Source organism: Petaurus breviceps, unplaced genomic scaffold, assembly GCF_028583685.1.
Source record: "Petaurus breviceps papuanus isolate PSGF00001 unplaced genomic scaffold, PetGlider_PUasm1.0 90692, whole genome shotgun sequence".
Taxonomy (NCBI): Eukaryota; Metazoa; Chordata; class Mammalia; order Diprotodontia; family Petauridae; genus Petaurus; species Petaurus breviceps.
This window is the reverse complement of record NW_027187313.1, coordinates 8,662,910-8,670,201: the sequence shown is the minus strand read 5'-3', so window position 1 is coordinate 8,670,201 and position 7,292 is coordinate 8,662,910. Positions and strand designations below refer to the sequence as shown.

The 7,292-nt window shown below is 38.3% G+C and overlaps 1 pseudogene; it reads right to left on the bottom strand.

Moving 5' to 3' along the window:
• Positions 1–5,808: 5,808 nt before the first annotated feature.
• LOC138144156 (cyclin-dependent kinase 2-interacting protein pseudogene) lies at positions 5,809–6,442 on the bottom strand (annotated as a pseudogene).
• Between the last annotated feature and the right edge of the window lie 850 nt (positions 6,443–7,292).

Sequence of the window (7,292 nt, the reverse complement as noted above, 5' to 3'; positions counted from 1 at the left end):
CCTGGGGTGGGGTAGTACTTGGAGATTATTTAATCACACTTAGTAAACACTGTATTTTGAATGATGTCATGTTTTGATCTTCTCTGTTCTTGGTTTGTCACTGAATAAAATAGAGAGCACCTATGCTGGTATTTTGAACCTGGGAAGTTGCCTTCTTTTGGCATTACATTACAGTGACTACTTCTGTGACTCTGGGCAAGTCATTTAACCACTTGAAGTCAGAAGTATAATATTCAGCACAGTGAGTACTTAAATGCAATTCATTATTAAGCTCTTATTGAGCATTTTTTGGGCAGTTAGGCAGCACAGTGGATAGAGCACTGGGCTTGAAATTCGAAAGACTCATCTTCATGAGTTCAGATCTGGCCTAGCTATATGACCGTGACAAAGTTTGCCTCAGTTTCCTCATCTGTAAAATGAGTTGGAGAAGGAAATGGTTAACCACTCCAGTATCTTTCCCAAGAAAACCCCAAATGGGGTCATCAGAGAGAGTTAGAGACAACTAAAACAACAAAATAACAAGAAGCACGCTTAATAAATAATGGGTTTTTGTACTTAAAGTGTCTTATTTCATTAGTTACAGTATTATCACAGCTTTATTCTCCTTGTCAAAGTACTTTATGGTTCTTGTAGGGGTAGGTTAGTATTGTTATTTCTGCTTTAAAGAGAATGAAAAACAGACCAATAGCAATCAAGCAATAGAAAGCTCAAGGTGATATGGGGTATAGAACTGTCAAATCCAGAATTTAAGTCCTATAGTTAATTCTGTGAACTCCACCCATTACTCTGAATGGTATTGCCATATACATGCCCAAAAGTTTTTGGAGGGGGGAAATAGATACATCCATAGAAACAACAAGGCAGAAATAATGCCTAGAGCTTACAACTAAAGACAGACTCGAGCATCATGAAGCAGCAACTCCTGTAGGCATCCCTCCCCCCCACCCCCCACTCTATCCCTCCATTTCTGTCTGGGTTGTCATTCCCCATGGAAAAGACCAATCCTTTTGGCTCCAAGTGTTTTTTATAGTTAGCTGCCTTGGCTGGCTTCCTGTCTTACAGTGCAATGGGTTCTTTCCTGATTAGTCTAAATTTGAGCCAAAAATACTCTCCCAATCACCACTTTTTTGTCCATTGACTGACCCGCTCAGCTCCATTTGAACAAATGCTAGCATCAAACAAACTGTGAAAGTCAAGAGGACTTGTTTGCATGTTTGCATATTCTTATGTGTGTATACAGTGTACATATCCTGGCCTATGTGTAAGGAAAAAATCCATGTCCTGATCCTACTCATGCTACAGGAGTCAGAGTACCCAGAGAGGAAACAAGCAGTAGAATCAGTTTAGTATCATAAGTTTGGAGCTGGGAGGGACCTTAGAGGTCTTCAAGTCTACCTCTCTACCTCCCATACATACCGTTTTACAGGTAAGGAAACTGAGATTCGGATGAGTTAAATGATTTGACCAAAGCTCTATGGCTAGTAAGTACCTGAGATGGGATTTTGAACCAAGTTTTGCTGACTCCAATCCAGCACTCTCTCTTCTGTGGAATACTACCTTCCCCTGGTGAGTAGAGAACCAGGGAAACTTATTTTTGAGCTACAGAAGCTAGGGGGAAAATGGAGGAGGAGAAGAAGAAAGAAAATCTGTATGTACTATTTCTGGTTATTGGATTTCTTTGACTTTCCACCTCAAACAGAAATCCATTTGAAGCCATTTTTTTAAGCCTTTTGTATCATTTGTACACAGCTCTCCCTTCACCTCAAACCAAAGAAAGGCCCTGAGATGCCAGCAGCTCTTTCTGTAGAAAAGGAGTACCTTTGTTCATACTTTCTCATGATCCTCATCCCCCTGTTATATAGATTTGGAAAAAAAAATTTTTTTAAAAACATAAATTGTCTATTCTTGCACTATCCACTAAATGCATAGGTTGAAATTTGCGTTGGTAAAGGGTGTACCCACACAGATAAAACTGTGGGTATGGGAGTATTGACATTTTTTAGATATTCATTTCTCTCTCATTATACCATTTGTATGGATTATGAAAAAGATGGTATTTGGTAAACTCTCCTCTTCCTGTGGTCTTAGGCAAATCACTCAGGCTCTCTGGGCCTAAATTTCCTCATCTATTACATGAGGGATTAAATTAAGTGGCTTCTGAGGTTCCTCCTAACCCCAGAGAGGGAGTAGGAAATGGGGTAAGTCTTTGTATGTTACCTACTGTAGGTAACATACAGCTAGGTATACATACAGCTAGGCGCTGTGCTGAGTTCTTTACAAATATTATATCATTTGATCCTCACATCAGCCTTATGAGATAGGTGCTTTTATGATCCCCATTTTTCAGTTGAGGAAACTGAGGCAAATAGGTGAAGGGACTTACCTAGGGTCACATAGCTTGTAAATATCTGGGGTAGCATTTGAACTCAATTCTTTCTGACTCCAGCACTGCCAGCTGCCTTTAGCCCAAGAACTATAATTCCCTGACTAGCACCATGAGCACAAAGAATCATTATATCATAACTGTAGACAGCATCACGATGAGATGTAGATGCTTTAAGGAGTGTTAGGTGTAAATGCAGCAGGAGGAGTTAGGAAATCCTGAGTACATATCTGCCCCTGCCACTGACTAGCTATGAAATCGTGGGCAAATCATTGAACTCTTTTGGGCTTCATTTTCCTTATCTGTAAAATGGGAATGACAATCTCTGTTGTGCTCACCCCACAAGGTTGTTGGAGCATCAAGTGATCCAATGTATGTAACATGCTTTGCAAACTTTAAAGCACTTTGTAAATATCCACTGTTAGTACCAAAAGGCATAGAATATTCAACCAACTCTGCATGGATTCTAGATTCCGGATTCTAGATCAAAAAGTCTAGATTCTGGATCCCCAAGTCAAGGGATTTGGTTCATTTTGGACTAAAGCTCTAACATCAGCTTGTTTCTTATCATCCTCTTGGATGTCATTAAAGCAAATGACCAAACATGTAACCTTTTCCCAGAAAGTCCAGTAATAGAGATTACCCACTGATAGAAAGATAAGCTTTTTTTTTTTCCTGTGAATGTTGTTAAGTGTCATCAGGGCTAAGGTGAAACTAGTTTCTTCTGTTGCTGTATTTGATGGCATTATTTCTTAACCACAGTCAATGGATTTTTTTTTTCCCTTGAGGTGTGGTGGTTGATCTCACACTCATTTCTGAGCTCTCTAACTTTCCATCAAATGTTCATTTGGCATCTGTGGTTACCCCATTTTATAGATAAGGAAATAAACAATTAACAGCTTATATGAGTTGGTCCAAATCACAAAATGAATGATAGAACAGAAGTCCCATGAATGGAAGATAATGATCACCTTGTTGGCCTTTAAAATTAGTGCCTTGAACCCAGTACACTTATTGAGTTCTTGGGAAAGGTTTCATATAGAAACTAGATGCCAATCAGTAAGACTATTGTAGTCCCATATTATATGCTTTTTGCAGACATTGTGGGGGATACAAAGAAACATGACATGTGATCCTTGGCCAGAAGGAGATTATAACCTGGGGGACACAATTACTTATATGTGTATAGTGCCCAATGGCTTCCAAAATGCTTTACATAAATTATGTCACTTGATGTTTATGGAAGGATTATGTTGCTTTTCATCCTTTTATTCCCAGGACCTACTACCTTCACATGGTATTTGGTAAATTGAATTGAGCAAACCCTGGAGCGGTCAGTGAGGCAGAGACCTCAACATGTGCAAGCATGATATTTGTCAGCAGACCCCAAAGAAATGACCTTGACTAAAGTGAAGGGTATGTACAAGAGAACAGGGAGAAGTAGATTCAGAAAAATTGGTGGGCAAGATTTTAGGTTTTGAGCCCTAGGCTTAAGTTAATAGATCACACATAGTAGGAAATCAAGTTTCTATTAAAAATTTGAAAGAAGGGAATAAAGTAGTTTTCAAAATCATAGAATCTTAAAGCAGGAAAGGACCTCAGAGCTAGTCTAACCATCCCATTTTACAGATGATAATACTGAGGCCTGAGACAGGTTAAGTGATTTGATAAGGTCACAGATAGTGGTTCACTCTAAAGAACATCCCTAGTGACTCCTGTGTTAGAGATCTTTGTATTACATCATCTTTACTAGGGATGGTCTTCTTTCTTAACATTATTTTTTTGACTTTTCAAAAAAATGTATTGCTTTCTTTAGAAATAGCCTTTAAAAGGGTCAGCCAGGTGGCTCAGTGAGTAAGAGCACCGGCTCCAGTGTCGGGATGACCTGGATCAAATCCGGCCTCAGATACTCAGCACCACACCCAGAAATAACTGGCCGTGTAACCTTGAGCAAGTTACTTAACCCCTATTGCTTAAAAAAAAAAAAAGAAATAGCCTTTATATATTTATCTCTGCTCCCCCACCCCTCTTTGTGACAAAAACAGTTAAGCAAATGAAAATAATGCACTGCTGGCACACTATCTACACCCCAAAAGTCCCATCAACCTGCTGAGAGAAAAAACATGTCTCGTCAGTCTTCTGATTAATAGTCATTATTTACCTTCACCTGAATTGTTTTTAGTATTTTTCTTTCCATGAAGCATGTCTCCTAATTCTGCTTTCTTCACTCTACATGTAAAGTTCATACACATCTTCCCTAGTTTCTCTGAGTGACTCAAATTTCTTGTTTCTTCCACAAAAAGTGCCATTAGTAACAAGGCTCTCCCTCACCTCAATCCCTCTTTGACTTCATTTTGTTACATGCCTTGTAGTAGACAGAGACAGTTGGGTCAAAGGGTTCAAATAGTGACTTTTCTTGAAAAGTTCCAAACTGTTGTAATGGTTGGACCAGTGCAAAGCTCCACCATCAGTGTGTATTAGCTCCTGTCTTAAAACAGCATTGCTGGTTTGATTTCTTTTCCCATGTTTGCCAAGTTAGTGTGAGGTGAAACCAGTATTGTTAAATGTCCATTTCTCTTAGTGATTTCCTGTAATTTGTTTTGTTAATTGCATTTCTTAATTTTAAAGGTCATTTGTTCATCTTTTGAACACTTAGGTAGGAAATGGTTCTTAGTCTCATATTTTTGTATAAGTTTCCTATAGAAGATTTTATTCTGTTATTTGATTAAACTATTTTTCCCAATCTAGTTTCTCTTGGTTTTGTTTGTACACATGCATTTTAATTTTATACCTCTATCCTTTGGTTAAGAATTTGCCTGCTAGGGGCGGCCAGGTGGCTCAGCGAGTAAGAGCATTGGCTCCAGTGTCGGGATGACCTGGATCAAATCTGGGCTCAGATACTCAGCACTACACCCAGAAATAATAACTGGCCATGTAACCTTGAGCAAGTTACTTAACCCCAATTGCTTGAAAGAAAAAAAATTTAAAAAAAAAAGAATTTGCCTGCTTATAATCATGAAAGGGATTTCCTTTCATTCTCCTGATCTCACCCCATGTGTGGGTATTATTGGCCTACTGTTTAAAAAAATATAATCCATTTGTAACTTATTGTGGAAATAAATGCTGATCTAAACATTTTCTGCCAAACATGATCAGTTTTCCTAGCAGTTTTTGTCAAATAAGGAGGGTCATGGTTTTTAACAGTAGGTACTGAATGAAAGACTAGAATTAACCTTAAAAGTTAATACCAAAGTGGTATTAAAAGATACATAAGGTGGAATTAAAGCAACTCATTCTGTAAGGGAGAAAAGTAGTAGAGCTGTGACCCTGGAAGGAAATGTATGAGGCAACAATTATAAGACCTGGAAAGAGGCTCATTCTAGTTTTGGGAGTTTGGACTTAAAAATGAAATGGTTTTGGAAAATTTATAATGCTTGATGTCCAGTTTCAAGTAACATGCTTTCCACATACAGCCTGCTGTTCTCAATATACGGCTAGTGCAACCACATGGATAAGTAGCTTAAAATGAGATCCTGGTTTGTAGCATGGGCAAGCTCTTCAACAATGATGCATTTGAGGAGTATTTCCTTCTTGTACATTTCTGAAAGCTTATGGGAAACTTCATAGAAGTAGGTAGTAGGCCATGTATGGAAAAGCGGTGTTTGATAATTTCCATTTCCACGATGGTAATTTTCTAGGTTACAAATTCCTTATGGTTGATGTTAACTTTTCCATTTTCACCTGTACCTTAGCCAAGTTTTTCAAGGTGTCATGAAGTTCCTTGCACAACATCTCAAGTTCCTCATTACATTTTAGATGTACCTTTTGAGAATGAAAGCCAGAAGGAATGCTGTTGCATTCTAGTTCTACCTTGTCTTCAGTAAGTGCACTAATTTTGATGTTTCCTATTTTATTTGCAACAGAAAACTCCATATTGTTGAGAGTCTCCCATTTTGATAATAAATTGTGCCAATCTGTAGCATTGTCCTGAATTTTTCTTGCACTGACAAGTAAAATATTTATTTTGGGAATAACCAGGGCAGAATTCTTCACATCCATGACTTTAAAGTCAAAGATCCAGCCTGTTGCAAGCCGGAGGAAGTTGGAAGGACCTTTCTTAACCTTTTAACCTATTCTTCCTTGGTGATTTTAGGAGCAATTTTTTTTTTCAATTGTAGGAACAGGGATAAGAAAAGTACCTACCACCATTGCAAGACTAGCCAATGGGAGCTTAGTTTAGATGAAATGTGAATCCTGTCCAGCACACTATATATGTTCAACTCGATCACTGGGAGGTGTCTTTGGCAGCTGATTTAATTGCCTTACAGGGTGTATCACGGTTCCCTTTGCACAAATTGCTTGACATCTAAGAGGAATTTCTGTTTTATTTTGAGGGAATTAGCCAGGTTAAAAATATCCCTTGGAATATGCTCCAATTTTTTAAAAGTAGTAATATATATGACTTATTTTTCCCCTTAATTTAGAGATACAGATATCCTAAACATGCCTTAAGCCTTTCAAAATGCCTTATAGACATTGATTTGACCTTCAGGATTAACCCACAGTTGCATAACTAGGAAGCCTGGGAGATAGAATTCAAACCCAGGTCTCTCCTGAAGTCAAGTCCATTGTTCTTCCCACCACCGAATGTTAGTCTAAAGAGTATTTTAGAAGTATTAAGCTGATAATAGAAGCACCCGGATATGGTGGGTATTGCACCAAACCTGGGGGCAGAAAGACCTCATTTCATGTCCTCCCTCTGACACATGTCTATGTGATCAAAGGGCTAATTTCCAAAGTTTCCTGCTCCTGAAAATAAGTTCCACCATTAAATTTGCAATTTAAGGTGAGTGATATTAAGTTCAGTTTGACATTCCCTTCTTTCTCTGTAAAAGCTGGTACCACAGAC